The sequence below is a fragment of the Bos grunniens genome, chromosome 9 (genome assembly GCF_055505025.1).
Source record: "Bos grunniens cultivar Pamir isolate PY7600 chromosome 9, Bosgru_T2T1.0, whole genome shotgun sequence".
NCBI classification, from domain to species: Eukaryota; Metazoa; Chordata; class Mammalia; order Artiodactyla; family Bovidae; genus Bos; species Bos grunniens.
Genome location: NC_141173.1, coordinates 30,955,220 through 30,970,732, shown reverse-complemented (window position 1 = coordinate 30,970,732; position 15,513 = coordinate 30,955,220). Strand labels below are relative to the sequence as shown.

Here is a 15,513-nt window from a genome sequence, read left to right as displayed (position 1 = left end):
TATTACAGATTTACGTGGATCTCTAATCCCAATAGTCAGATAAAATGCATTTTGAATAATGCAACACCAAATCTGAGTCTAAAGAATGAGTAGAGATATAGCTCAGTCAGTAAAGAATCTGCCTGCAGTGCAGGAGACCCGGGTTCGATCCCTGGGTTGGGAAGATCCCCTGGAGAAGGAAATGGCAACCCACTCCAGTATCCTTGCCTGGAAAATGTCATTGACAGAGGAGCCTGGTGGGCTGCAGTCCATGGGGTCGCAAAGAGTTGGGCACCACTGAGCGACTAACACTAATCAGAAAAATAAAAGCAGTAAAAGGAAGGGTCAAACTCAAAGCATTAGTCACTCAGTCATGTCTGACCCTGCGACCCCATGGATTGTAGCTTGCCAGGCTCCTCTGTCCATGGGGATTCTCCAGGCAAGAATACTGGGTTGCCATTCCCTTCTCCAGGGGATCTTCCCAATTCAGGGATCAAATCCCGGTCTCCCGCACTGCAGGTGGATTCTTTACCATCTGAGCCACCAGGTGGCACTAAAAATACACAAAGGAACAGAGGTGAGAAGTGAGTTTAAATAAAGTACAGCAGTTTGTGCTGAAGATTAAAATGTAAAAGAGTGGAAGGGTAACACATCTAGCTATAGAGGGATATAGATCATGGAAAGCTTTAAACAGAGCTTAGTTTTATTCTGTAGGTAATGAAAGCGTAATGAATGATCTTAAGCAGATGACACCACCCTTATGGCAGAAAGTGAAGAGGAACTAAAAGGCCTCTTGATGAAGGTGAAAGTGGAGAGTGAAAAAGTTGGCTTAAAGCTCAACATTCAGAAAATGAAGATCATGGTATCTGGTCCCATCACTTCATGGGAAATAGATGGGGAAACAGTGGAAACAGTGGCAGACTTTATTTTGGGGGGCTCCAAAATCACTGCAGATGGTGACTGCAGCCATGAAATTAAAAGACGCTTACTCCTTGGAAGGAAAGTTATGACCAACCTAGATAGCATATTGAAAAGCAGAGACATTACTTTGCCAACAAAGGTCCGTCTAGTCAAGACTATGGTTTTTCCAGTGGTCATGTATGGATGTGAGAGTTGGACTGTGAAGAAGGCTGAGCGCCGAAGAATTGATGCTTTTGTACTGTGGTGTTGGAGAAGACTCTTGAGAATCCCTTGGACTGCAAGGAGATCCAACCAGTCCATTCTGAAGGATATCAGCCCTGGGATTTCTTTGGAAGGAATGATGCTAAAGCTGAAACTCCAGTACTTTGGCCACCTCATGCGAAGAGTTGACTCATTGGAAAAGACTCTGATGCTGGGAGGGACTGGGGGCAGGAGGAGAAGGGGATGACAGAGGATGAGATGGCTGGATGGCATCACTGACTCGATGGATGTGAGTTTGAGTGAACTCTGGGAATTGGTGATGGACAGGGAGGCCTGGCATGCTGCGGCACATGGGGTTGCAAAGAGTCAGACACGACTGAGTGACTGAACTGAACTGAACTGAAGCGTGAAAGTAAAAAAGTTTAATTGTAGAGTTTGAATAAAACATTAAAATAAAATACCACACATGTAAAGATTTGAGGAAGACACATGCAGAGTCAAGAAACCACAAATTGAGTAATTTGCAGCAGTTCAGGCAAGGGGGTCTGAACCAGAGCATGGAAAGAGGTAAGAAATAAAAGGAAACCAATTAAACAAATACTTCAGAGTCTAATTAGCAGGATTTAACATTACAATATGTTGGTTGTGGGCAATAAATATTAGAACTTTTAATTTTTATCTTAAAACATAAAAAATAGGCTTTCCTTATATTTAAAACATGAGTAATACACAGAAATAATATCTAACTTAACTAATTTGGGAGTACTTGATTAGTATATTTTACTAAGTAAGAAGACCGAGAGTTTAAACGCATTAATTCACTAGGTATAAGTAGGAAGCAGGAGGGGAAAGGAATATGAAGGACTATGGTTTCTACTTGAGTGATGAGATGCCTTTGCGCTGTTGTTGTTACCAAATGTGACTGAAATCAACAGATCAGAAGCCAGTTTTAGGGAGAATAGATTTCTGGAGAAGGAAATGGCAACCCACTCCAGTATTCTTGCCTGGAGAATCCCTGGCGGACTACAGTCTATGGGGTCACAGAGAGTCAGACACGACTGAGCGACTAACACACACACACACAAAATAGATTTAATTTTGAATGTACGTGGAGGTATCTGAAGGACACCTTAGTAGAGCTTTCCTGATAGTTGAATTAATAGACTTAAAGTTCAGAAACAATATGTAGATTTGGAAACTATAAGGTAAGTGGAAGAATAGTGGGTGGGGTTAATAACAGTGTCTGGTTGCAGAGGTGGTAGTATCGTCGGTGATAAGTGGTGCATGAAAGAGAAGATGCTCAAGGTGGAAACAAAACAGAAATAGAGACCCATGAAGAGAACTAGAAGAGATGGATACACAAATGTAAAATGTAGAATACTTTAAGGAGTATCTGATCAGTGTACTCAATGCAGGAAAAGGCCAATGAAAATAAGAAGTATCAATGGGTTTTTTGCAACTGGTATATTTACATCCTTTATGACAGCAGCAATGAAAGGACAGTAATTGGTAGCAGAAAGAAAACTAGTTGGCCGAGAAGTGACTGGGAGTAACAAAAGGGAGAGAGTAAATATAGACCTTTTCAGGGCATTTTGGATGAACAGGGGAAGAGAAAGATTAATTCTACACATGCCTCCTTCATCATCTTGCCATTAAATATCCATGACCATAAGTCCTACTCATCTTTAACTGGATTATTGAAATAATACTATCTCCTAGCAATGAAAAAAATGAAGAACATAGAGAAACAGTATCAATGATAGCAATAATAAAAACAACAAAAATATTTAACATTTAATTCTCATTAGGGCAACTCATTTAGGTAGGCCAGTTCTTCCACTTTGGTAGATGAACAAACTGAAGAGTGTAATGAAGTTATTTGTTGAAAGTTACACTGACAGTATCATAGAAATGATTGCTGAATACCCTGAGATCAAACCATGTGTAACACAGAGTCAGCTTGGTTCACCTTGCTTCCCAGAATCTAAAGATGGGACTGAAGGCCCAGGGATTTTACCAGAGCCATCTCTGGCTGAAATCTATAAAGTCTACTGAATTTTTAGTCTTGATTCTATGTCATGAAGTTGTTCTTTCCTGTCCACTGTGTGTGCTGTGCTAAGTCACTTCAGTAGTGTCTGACTCTGTGTGACCCTATGGACTGCAGCCCGCCAGGCTCCTCTGTCCACAGGATTCTTCAGGCACGAATACTGGAGAGGGTTTCTGGGCCCTTCTCCAGGGGACCTTCCCAACCCGGGGATCGAACCCATGTCTCTTACATCTACCTGCATTGGCAGGTGGGTTCTTTACCACTCAGTGCCACCTGGGAAGCCCTTCTGTCCTCTAGGTACTAGCTGCTGCTGCTGCTGCTAAGTCACTTCAGTCGTGTCCGACTCTGTGTGACCCCAGAGATGGCAACCCACCAGGCTCCCCCATCCCTGGGATTCTCCAGGCAAGAACACTGGAGTGGGTTGCCATTTCCTTCTCCAGTGCATGAAAGTGAAAAGTGAAAGTGAAGTCCCTCAGTCGTGTCCGACTCTTAGCGACCCCATGGACCACAGCCTACCAGGCTCCTCTGCCCATGGGATTTTCCAGGCAAGAATACTGGAGTGGGGTGCCATTGCCTTCTCCGAGGTACTAGCTAAAAAGGAGGAATTCAATCCCTCCTCTCTAGCTTTCACAAAAAAGGAATTCCATTTCATGTGTTGAAAGCCCATACTTTAGAGAAAATTCAGCCAAGTGGAGAGCAAGAAGTTCAGGAAAGAGAACAGCTTCACATTCGGTATCATTTTTTGTTATGCTCCTTTGGAAAATTCTTCCATGTTGTTTGATTCCATCTCTCTCCTGCTCCTCTCATTGGTACTCTCAAAATTCAAAACGCTGGCATATATATTGTTTTACACAGAATAATTTTGCTCTAGCATTAAAACAACAAAACTCCTTCAGTCCTGTTTCCCTGGTATCTTTCTTTCCAATCTCAGTTTATCAAAATCATTTATCTGTATTTATTTTCGTAGGCAAAGAAAGTTCCTTTCCTAAAAGGAACTCTATTTCCAGTGAATAAAAATATACCTTTTCCCCATTCAGCTATATATATAAAAGGTTTTGGGTATGCATGTTTTGATCTATGATCACAACTGATTAAGCCAGTTGTTTTTGCTGACTATAGCCATATTTAAAAATTAACTACAAACGTAACTTCAAAATAGCTAAAGCAAAGCTGAAAACATGCCAAAACTCATGGTTGACAACTTAATTATTTTCTAATTTAATACATGTTTGATGTTATTTCCAATGAATGATTTAGTACAAAAATGAATTTTGCAAGAATCCATAAGTTCATAATTTGAATAGAAATATACTTAACATAAGCTGCACTGTAAGAAAGCAAAAATTAAAACAATAGCATTTTAAAATTGTGAATCACTATTTTGTACACCTGAAACTTTTATAATATAGTACATCAACTATACCTCGATAAAATAATAAAAAATAATAAACTTTGGATGAAAAAAATTTTACTAAAAGAGAAAGTACTTGTTAAGTAAATAACAGTATTCTCTCAGTTGATTATTACATTTTTCATCATATCACATAAAGAATAGAAATGGAAAAATTATAATATACCTTCAAGGCTGAGTTAAATTACAATCTACATGAAGGCAGGCATTGTACTGACAAAGTTTCAAGGAAGTTAAATAACATTCCCTAGTCACACAACTATCAGATCAGATCAGATCAGTCACTCAGTCATGTCCGACTCTTTGTGACCACATGAATCGCAGCATGCCAGGCCTCCCTGTCCATGTTGTTCTAAATACCACACCTAACTTGGACATTAATGACAGTATGAGAATTAGAATATTCTACTAAAATTCTCATTTACCTACCCACTTAACAAATTGCCTTCTTAAAGCTTCTAAGAGTCAGCTTAGCTGCACTTTAGTAGCATTTTTCAGGGTCCTTGACAGTGCTAAATCTTATATCAAGAGAGAGTACTTCCGTATCAATAAACTACTTATTTAAACTTAATGTTCTATTCTTTCTTGACTCAGTTATCCCCAGAATCCAAGTGCACACATATTCTCTAGACTCCTGCTGGTACATGTTGGCTAAGTCCTTCCTCTTACAGAGTAAGTCCTCTGTCACCCTGCTTCGGTTATGTTGATACCTGATAAGCAGAGAAGTGGAGGAGAATGCTATCTTCAAGAAGAGGTGGGGTGCTAGGTTTCAAAAAGGAAGAGGGGTCACATCCAAAGCTTCAGCGTGTTCAGGGAATGAGAAGTTTCAAAGTTTCCAATTGTGTGGACCCAGATATCCCCATCAGAAATATTAAGATTCCACATCTTTCCAAAAAAGACTTGACCTTGGTATGGAAGACTTGCAGGGTTGAAAAGAAAGCAGTCTCTGAAGATCTGTTTCCCTTATAGTCAAGTCCTAGGCCTGATTCTCAGTGTATTCTGTGCTCCATCTGCAGAAAATGTATCTACTCTTATGCTAAGTCATTTCAGTCGTGTCCGACTCTGTGTGACTCCATAGACGGCAGCCCACCAGGCTCCCCCATCCCTGGGATTCTCCAGGCAAGAACACTGGAGTGGGTTGCCATTTCCTTCTCCAATGCATGAAAGTGAAAAGTGAAAGTGAAGTCACTCAGTCGTGTCTGACTCTTAGCGACCCCATGGACTGCAGCCTACCAGGCTCCTCCGTCCATGGGATTTTCTAGGCAAGAGTACTGGAGTGGGGTGCCATCGCCTTCTCTGATCTACTCCTATAGAGTTTACCATTTACCTTCACTCAACAGTGAATGATAAACCTGAGAATCATTATTACCCTTAACATATATACCCCTCACTTTTTGAAATATTGAAATTCCCTTTTCTGATTCAACTTCCTACTCCTACAGTTGGACCTACTAATCTGCTCTAAACTCAACATAATTTAATGCTGAGACTACTATCCCTTCCTGATTTCATTTCCTTCCCTATCCAGTCTAAATTCCACTTCTTCTCTTACAAACATTCACAAATCCCAGGTCTTTCCCATATTGAAGCACACCAACATTTCTAATCAGTCCTGGAGAACCACAATGTTTGTTTTTGTTTTTGTTTTTTCCCCTCCAGACTATTGCACATGTTGGAGAATATTCACATAACAGTAGAGATCAGCTACAATAAAATTGTGGTTTTCATCTTCCATAATCCTCAGGGTTTTCTATCTACCATTGTACTCATCAATTTCTCATTGTCAATAGAATAAAGTTGCTTCAAGCCAAATCCAACATGATTAAGCCTTCATTCTCAATATATAATTAAACTTCCTTCTTTGTTTAAAAAAAAAAGGCAAAAATCTGAGTCATGTGATATTTTCTCCTTCAGTTTCAGCTTGCCTCCTAGGTGTAATCTATAACATCAGTCCCATCTTCCTAAGTGAGGAAAAATGTTTCTGTTCTTCTGCACACCACCACCTCCATCTATGATTTTTATTTAGGAGCTTCCCAACAATAACATTAATAGCTATTACCTACTGAATATTAATGAAGTGCCAGGCATTAGAATAAACACTTTAACTGTAAAATTTAATCTTCACCATAATCCTAAATTGGGTTTCCCTGATAGCTCAGTTGGTCAAGAATCCACCTGCAATGCAGGAAACCCTGGTTCAATTCCTGGGTCAGGATGATCCACTGGAGAAGGGATAGGCTACCCACTCCAGTATTGTTGGGTTTTCCTTGTGGCTCAGCTAGTAAAGAATCCACCCACAATGCAGGAGACCTGAGTTCAACCTCTGGCTTGGGAAGATCCCCTGGTAGAAGGGAAAGGCTACCCACTCCAGTATTCTGATCAGGCTCCTTAACAAAATAACATAGTTTATCTCTAGTTTCTCCTTTCCAATCCATTCATTTATCCTCTACAGTCTGCCTTATTCTCTTATCACTAATAAAACTGTGATCAGTCATTTCCTTGAAAACCAGTAGTCTCCTGTCAATCCAATCCTGTTCAACCTCTCTGTGTATTTGATTCATCTCTCATTCATCTCATTCTACAGTCTTCTTTTCTTAACTCATGGTATCATTCTCTTTGGCTTTCTTCTTACTTGCAAAGTCCTCTAATTCTCAGTATTATTTATTGCTCCTTTTTTTTTGCTAAAATATTGGCCTCCTTGCCCTTCTTCCCCATTATCCCTCCCCTGAATGCACCCAATACAAACAATTTAAAGAGCTGAGCACTATCCTGAAGAAGCTCATTAGCCAGTTCACTGAGCCATACTATACATAATACTCCAAATACATTTACAGAACTTGTAGTGACCAGATATAAATTATTGTACAAAGCATTATGGTACATTAAGTGTTTGAAGAAGCACAGGATAGAAGATTCAATTGTTAAGGTAATTCATTAAGGTAGATTTCTCAGAGGAGCTATGTGTTGAAGCTGAGGAAAATGACTTCTCTCTCTCATGTACTTAACTTGGAAAAGATGATCATTCATTTTCCCACATCCTCAAAGAGAGCCAAAGAAAACAAGTCAGCAAGCTGCTTTAGTAATCAATCCTGTGTGCTTAATGATCCTTCAGCTATTTAAATTCAGTCATCCATGAATTCATGAAAAAAAATGTCTGGTTAAATTCAAATTCATAGACTTTACCATCACTTTGTACATGATCCACATCATGACTAATTAAGTAAAACTGTCTCTGCTTTTATCAAATGCTGGAATGGATAAATTTGAAGATGCTGAATGTTCTTTTCATAAACGACTTATTAATATGCTCAAAGTCACTCTATGGATTCCATTGCCCCCCTCCTCCAGACCCCACAGCCACTTCGTTATTACCATCCAGCGTTGGTGTCACACAGGGTTAGTTCAATGCCTTCCATGACCTTTTATTAGCAATGCAACCTTCTGCTTAATACTTGAGTCTTTGTTTGTTCATATATATGGTAAAGATAGTGATATACACATAAAATAATTAGAAGAGATTGTTGTAAGAATCAGTGAGATAATTTGTGTGAAAGATCTTGACCTAAAGAGAGTATTCCAAGAAGAGGCCCCCTTCTGCTTCTTCCATTTTCATCACAAACCAGGACTATCTTTTTTTGCCTATTTTATGCTTCATTTATAGTGAATAAGGCATTAGTTTTGAAAAAAATTCGTCATCAAGTTTTCCGTTTGTTGGTATTATGAATGTGCAGCAATACACTCTGCACCTCTAACATACTGTGTTTGGCATTCCCAAGAAGACTTAAATACATATATCTTCTGCTGAAGTCACTGTGTGCTATCACTGTAAGAGTTATGATAGAAATAATTATAAAGATATTGCCCATCTATCACCTTGATGGCTCTGCATACTTTCCTGTTGCTTATTCTCTCCTTTCCATTCTATTTAAAGAAATATTATATGGTTCTTCTTACTATAAGAAGGTAGTGAAAATTAGAAATCCAAGTAGGAAAATATGCAAGGGAAATTATGTGAATGAGAATTCAAAGGACATTAAAATTTGAAAAAAAAATGTTGGAGTCCCTAGATGGGAAAGCATCTGCCTGCAACCCAGGAGACCCAGATTCAATCCCTGAGTTGGGAAGATCACCTGGAGAAGGAAATGGCAACCCACTCCAGTATTCTTGCCTGGGAAGTTCCATGGACGGAGGAGCCTGGTGGCCTACAGTCCATGGGGTCGCAAAAAGTCAGACACGACTGAGCAACTTCACATAGTAAAGTTAATGTCTCTAACATGCAGTAAGAATAAGATCTTATGGAGAAGGCTTAAAATCTTGGTAGCCACTGAGACTTTAAGGTAGGCCAAGGTTAATTTAATGATAATGTATAGTGCTTCTTGGGGAAAAAAAAATGTACTTTTCTCCTTGTCCACTAAAAATGACTATATAGGATACACTGAAGAAATGGAGATGTCTATTTTTCTAGAAGATAAAGAAATGGATTTGAAGGAGATCAATAATGCTTGAAGAGCAGAGGAAATATGTAAAATTATAAAATCAAGTCCATTTGGGGTTCATCCTAAAGGTGAATAAATAGCAAATATTAGGAAAAATCTTTGTTAGCTATATTTCATGTCTCCTTATAAACTGGTAGTGCTGCTGCTGCTGCTAAGTCGCTTCAGTCGTGTCCGACTCTGTGCAACCCCATGGACTGCAGCCTACCAGGCTTCTCCGTCCATGGGATTCTCCAGGCAAGAACACAAGTGGATTGCCATTTCCTTCTCCAATGCATGAAAGTGGAAAGTGAAAGTGAAGTCGCTCAGTCATGTCTGACTCTTAGCAACCCCATGGACTGCAGCCTACCAGGCTCCTCCATCCATGGGATTTTCCGGGCAACAGTACTAAAGTGGGGTGCCATTGCCTTCTCCCATAAATTGGTGAGGGAGCTACAATAAATAAGCATAGCTCTATATGAAAAACACCTTTAAAAACAATAATGAAAGTCTTATTTTCAGACAGCAGCAGTGTTAAAGAATGTGCTAGAATCTTTTTCTGACCTATTTTGTGTCATAGTTTTCATTTACTGCCTCTAAATGGTATGTCTCCTTCAGCAATTTCTAAATTTTTAAAGTTAAGATTGCTTTGCATTTAAGATGCTTTGGCAAGGACTCTAATGAGAATTTTAAATCTGAGCAAAGTCTCTTGAAGTTCTAAATGAGACCGTCAAAGAGAACATTCACCAGATGGAACCAGTGACTGATCTAAAGCCTGGAGTCTTACTTTTAATCTCTTGTTTCCCAGCAAAGAGAAATTTTACAGAATCTTCTCTCTTCTTAAAGACTTAAACTAAAATACATAGTTAAAATAGAGGCAGTATACTTTAGGTATATTTACAGAATAGAAAGTAAAAAAATCTGGCACCACATCCCAATCAAGAGACAGGATGTTCTCAAGAGAATGTGGATACTTCCAGTTGGGGTCCCTGATCTGTTCCTACTCCTGGGTTCATTTGTCATCGCTGGATAGAGGGCAGTCTCCAGAGCTCCCATGCTCTGAGGTGATGGCCTGTGTCTGAACTTAAAATTGCTCACCAAGGTCTAGAATTACCTTGATTCCTTGTGACAGCACTAGATGGCATTTCTTAGCTCCTTCCCACCCAGGCAGGGTTTATCTTCACTCTCTCCTTTCCCCATGTACTTGGAGAAGGCAATGGCACCCCACTCCAGTACTCTTGCCTGGAAAATCCTATGGATGGAGGAGCCTGGTAGGCTGCAGTCCATGGGGTTGCTAAGAGTCAGGCACGACTGAGGGACTTCACTTTCACTTTTCACTTTCATGCATTGGAGAAGGAAATGGCAACCCACTCCAGTATTCTTGCCTGGAGAATCCCAGGGACAGAGAAGCCTAGTGGGCTGCCGTCTATTGGGTCGCACAGAGTCGGACACAACTGAAGCAACTTAGCAGCAGCAGCAGAGAGGATGTTGAGAATTAAAAAATGCACAAAATAGTCCAATGACGAGGAAATTGTGAAATACAGACAGTAGCTGTCTGAGATAATTTCACAAGTAAAATTGGTTTATAGGTTTTTAGCAGTCCTAGCGAGAACAATGATACCTCCATCATTAATATCTGTGATGGTTAATTTTATGTTATCTTTGCTATGCCATAGTACTCAGATATTTGGTCAAATACATATCAGCACATTTCTGTGAAGGCATATTTTTAGATGAGATTAACATTTAAATCAGTAGAATGAGCAAAGTAAATTACCATCCATAATGTGGAAAGTCAAATCAGTTGAAGGCCTTAAGAAAAAGAACAGCCTACCCTGAAGAAAAGGGAGTTCTGCTATCAGACTGCCTTTCAGTTCAGTTTGCATCAACTTTTCCCTGGGTCTCTAGCCTGCTGGCCAACCTTACAAATTTTGAACTTTCCAGCACCTACAATCACAGAAACCAGTTCCTTAAAACTCTTCTTTCTGCCTTCCTCATCCCTATGTGTGTGTTAATTAGCCAATGTCAATCAAATGGCATCTTTCATTTTGGAATTAATATACTTGTCACAGAAATATGTTTAGACATTCTTCATGAGTCTTGCTACTGCTTTTTGTACCACAAGAGTATCTCATCTTTTCAATTGCAATTGTAAGTTAAAAAAAGAAGTTAAAATTTTAAAAAGCCTGCCCCTAACAGGTGCAAATGGGGAAATACATACACACACACAAACTTGATAGTAATCAGTCTATTTGAAAGTTGCTTATTAGACATCTGTTCATTTTGATCACTGTTAGGCATAAGGAATATAAAACGCAAAGGAAACACAGTTCCTGCCTATGGAAAGTCATGTTTTCCAAAAATAGCAGTAACAGCACCTTCTAACTTTCATTCTCTTTTTACTGTGATTTTGATATTCCTCCCATTGGGAGGCAGAGTCTATGTCTCCTTCCCCTGAACCTGTGTCAGCTTTTGCTTCAACAAATATAATATGTCAGAAGTGATATAAGTTTCAAGGTAGGGCCGTAACAATGCCATCATGTTCTTCTGCCTTGCTCTCAAGACCTGTGCTCTGGGGAAAGCCAGATGCCATGTAAGTAGTCCAACAACTCTCACATTTCTTTGCTGAGGCCAAAATAGTTCTTATAGAGAGACCACAGAGAAACATCCTAAGAAAATATGAGGAGATAGAGAAACTCAAACAGTTCCCATCTGCTGCAGCCCCCCTGTGTTTCAGCTCCACCCACTGACTGACTAATCTCCATGACAGATTATTATGAACTGAATTGTGTAACCCTTACCCAACCTTCATATGTTGATGCCCTAAACCCCAAAGTGACTTTTAAGGAGAAAGGGCCCTTAAGAAGGTAATTAAGGCCAAATGAAGTCACAAGGGTGGAGCTATAATCCAACAGAACCAGTGTCCTTAGAAGAGGAGGAAAAGGCACCAGAGATCTCTCTCTCCACGTGTATACAGACCATGTGAGGACACAGTGAGAAGCCAATCTTATGTAAGCCAGGAAAAGAGGCCTGACAAGAAACCAACTCTGCAAGCACCCTGATCTTAAACTTGTTATAGCAGCCTGAGCAGAGTCCATCAGAAACTTTGGGCCAGAACCATACAGTCAAGCCCTCCCCAAATTCCTGACCCACAAAAACCATGCAAGGCAATAAAATGATGATCCTTATTTTAAGTCACTAAGCTTTGGTATGATTTGTTATGCAGTTACAGATAATTGGGACGCTGTCCTTGAGGCACTCAGGGAGATAAAACATAACTAATTATACATCAAAATGTAATACCGGTTATATATGAAATTCTAAGAGCTAGGAAGTAAGCAAAGGGAGAGCAGAAGATATTTTTGAGCTGGAAGTTTTTAAATAGTACATCATTAATCAGAGGTACACTTAGGATGATAAAAGCTTAAACAAGTTTGAACTAGAAGATAGTAGGTTTCGCTGAAGGAGATATCACTCAGATATACTATGAACTGAATTATGTCCTCCAAATTTCATATGTTGAAGCTTTAACCCCCATGACATGTATTACAGATAGGGATTGTTAAGGAGGTGATTGAGGTTAAGTGAGACCATGAGTACGGAGTCCTGATCCAGTAGAACTAGTACCCTTATAAGAAGAGGAAGCCACCTAAGCTCTCCAAGCCAAGAAAAGGGAGCTCATGAGAACCTGATCATTCTGGCACCCTGATCTTAGGCTTCCAGCTTCCAGAACCATGAGAAAACAAATTTCTTTGGTTTAAGCCAACCAGTCTATGGAATTTTGTTATGGCAATTTAGCTTACTAGTACAGGTACTTTATATGTTTTTCAGGACTTAATTAGATTAGGCATCAAGCCCTTTGTATATGTGGAGAAAAATAAAAGCATGTGTATCATTTATCTGATCCACACATTAGTCTATGAACAACTTCAAAGTAGGAGTTGTGTTCCCTAAAGTATCGCCAGCACCCAGATCATGATGATGGCCTGTATCTGAGCCGCACCAAGTGCTAAAGGAAAGGAGATAAAGGGGACAAAGGAGGATTTAGAAAGCTGAAGGTTTTTTTTATTTGAAAGCCATAGACCTGCAGTACAAAGAGTTACTTGTCAAACATGACACAAATCTCTAAAATATTGGCTTCTGTAGCCTGGCACATCTGAAGTAGTTTTCAACTTTGTTTTAGTTGGATCCTTTATGATGTCCAGGAAGAATTAGCACACACAGTACCTGAAATTGTCATTTCCACATGAGCTACAATAGGAAAGACAAATGTGGCTGTTCCTCCAGCAAAGCCAAGTTTGGCAATCTACGTATACTTCCCTTCAATCTAAATAATTACACCTTTTAATCACATTGACAATAATATGGTATTATCACTCAAAAAGAACTTAACAGACCATGGAATTATAATAACATAAACCCTCCTTCTATCAAATGTGAAGCAAGGACATGGTAGATTGGAAGCATGAGGGGGTATCATTAACTTATAAGTAGTAACTTACAACTATGATTTTTATTCAAAAGACTTCTAACCCACTAGAAAAATGTTAATATTTTCACATACTCTAAAGGAGGGAAACAAGTTCCTCACTCAGAATTTTCTGAGAAGCCAAGTAAGTGTTACAGTGTCAATATCCTATGTTATACATATGTCATGAACTGTCAGGAAGTATGTATAGTGTGCAGGATGCTGGACCCTGAGTGGCAATGACTGCCAGTAAAAGCCCCCTGGTTGTGGGAATGACCACAGCACGGCTCTCAACTGGGTTGCCTAGGTTTCAGTTTGAAGCTATTTGCTCTGCTACAGTGAGGTGCTGCTGCTGCTAAGTCACTTCAGTTGTGTCCGGCAATGTGTGACCCCAGAGACGGCAGCCCACCGGGCTCCCTTGTCCCTGGGATTCTCCAGGCAAGAACACTGGAGTGGGTTGCCATTTCCTTCTCCAATGCATGAAAGTGAAAAGTGAAAGTGAAGTCGCTCAGTCGTGTCCGACTCCTAGCAACCCCACGGACTGCAGCCCACCAGGCTCCTCTGTCCACCGGGTTTGCCAGGCAAGAGTACTGGAGTCCCTTAATTATTCTAACACTGAGCTAAAGTCGGCTGTACACATAAAAACTAGATGACAGGTAGATGGAGAGAATGAACGGGAAAACAAAATGAAAGCAATGTTTTGTTCTGCTTTGAAGCAGGATTTAGGATATGATATTGGTGAGATTCCTAAAAACCATATAAATTTCTTCCTCATTCCTTTCCAGGTTCTGAATAAAGTCCTACATTTAAGAGACAAAAACTTAAATTCAAAGGCAATCTTTGACTTCCATGATATCAACCTGTGATTTTCTAAACACAGAAAAATCTTAACTTAGCCTTTCATTACAAAAAGCAATAGATGCTAGATTATAAAACTAATGCCCCAACTGATATAGATCCAAACACACATACACACACACACACACCATACACCCCACATTCATATACAATATAGTGCTGTGATTCAATAATTACACCAACTTCACCACACTACCGAATGTAGCTTTAAGTAGCTCAAAACTGAATTCTAAAATGTAGTATATTCCTGGAGAGTAATAACTCCCAAAGAAAAAACAAGAGCTCATACCTAAAGCAACAAGCTCCTCAGGAACTAAGTCTGGCCTCGGACCGTATCTTCTATCAGATTCAGTCAAGATGAATTCATCTCATAAGGTCCACACAGCTCATCAAGAAATGGCTAGAAAAAGGTGAAACTGTTTTCATCTTCCCATCATCAGAAAGTTCTGTAACATAATAAGCTCTGTATTCTTTACTCAAGTGTTTTGACTTGGTCACAGACTAATACACAATTTTGACGAAGTGTAAAATTAATTTGGAATGGAATAATTGATCCAATTCTTTTTATTCTAAGAAAAATTAAAAGAAAAAATGACTACTTTTACTTTATTAAGCAGGTGCGTGCTGACTTGCTTCAGTTCTGTCCATCTCGTACTTTGGCAGGTGGGCTCCATACCACTAGTGCCACCTGGGAAGCCCCTTATTAAGCAGGCACTTTGAGCTAATGAGTCTTCCCAGGTGGCGGGAGTGATAAAGAATTCACCTCACGATGCAGGAGACACAAGAGTAGGGAACCCTGGTTCGACCCCTGGGTGGGGAAGATCACCTGGAGAAAAATTAAAACCCACTCCAGTATTTCTGCCTGGGAAATTTCATGGACAGAGAAGCCTGGTGGGCTATAGTCCATGTGGTCGAAAGAGAGTCCAACATGCTAACGAGCATGCTTAACTACTAAGGCCCAAGGGAAAAAACAGATACGCCTAATGTGTAAACACAAAAAGTTACACATTGCCCCTTAGAACTAAATGCAAGAAACAGCATCAGGACAGTACGTGAACCGTGAACTTCCTGATGTTCAAGCTGGTTTTAGAAAAGGCAGAGGAACCAGAGATCAAATTGTCAACATCCACTGGATCATGGAAAAAGCAAGAGAGTT

The 15,513-nt window shown here is 39.8% G+C and overlaps 1 long non-coding RNA gene across 1 annotated transcript in view; it reads right to left on the bottom strand.

Moving 5' to 3' along the window:
* LOC147365746 (uncharacterized) overlaps nucleotides 1–14,796 on the bottom strand; it is a 171,097-nt gene extending 156,301 nt beyond the window's left edge. Inside the window, exon 1 of the long non-coding RNA XR_015132339.1 lies at nucleotides 14,647–14,796. This is a non-coding gene — a long non-coding RNA (uncharacterized LOC147365746). The remainder of the gene's footprint in view (nucleotides 1–14,646) is intronic.
* Between the last annotated feature and the right edge of the window lie 717 nt (nucleotides 14,797–15,513).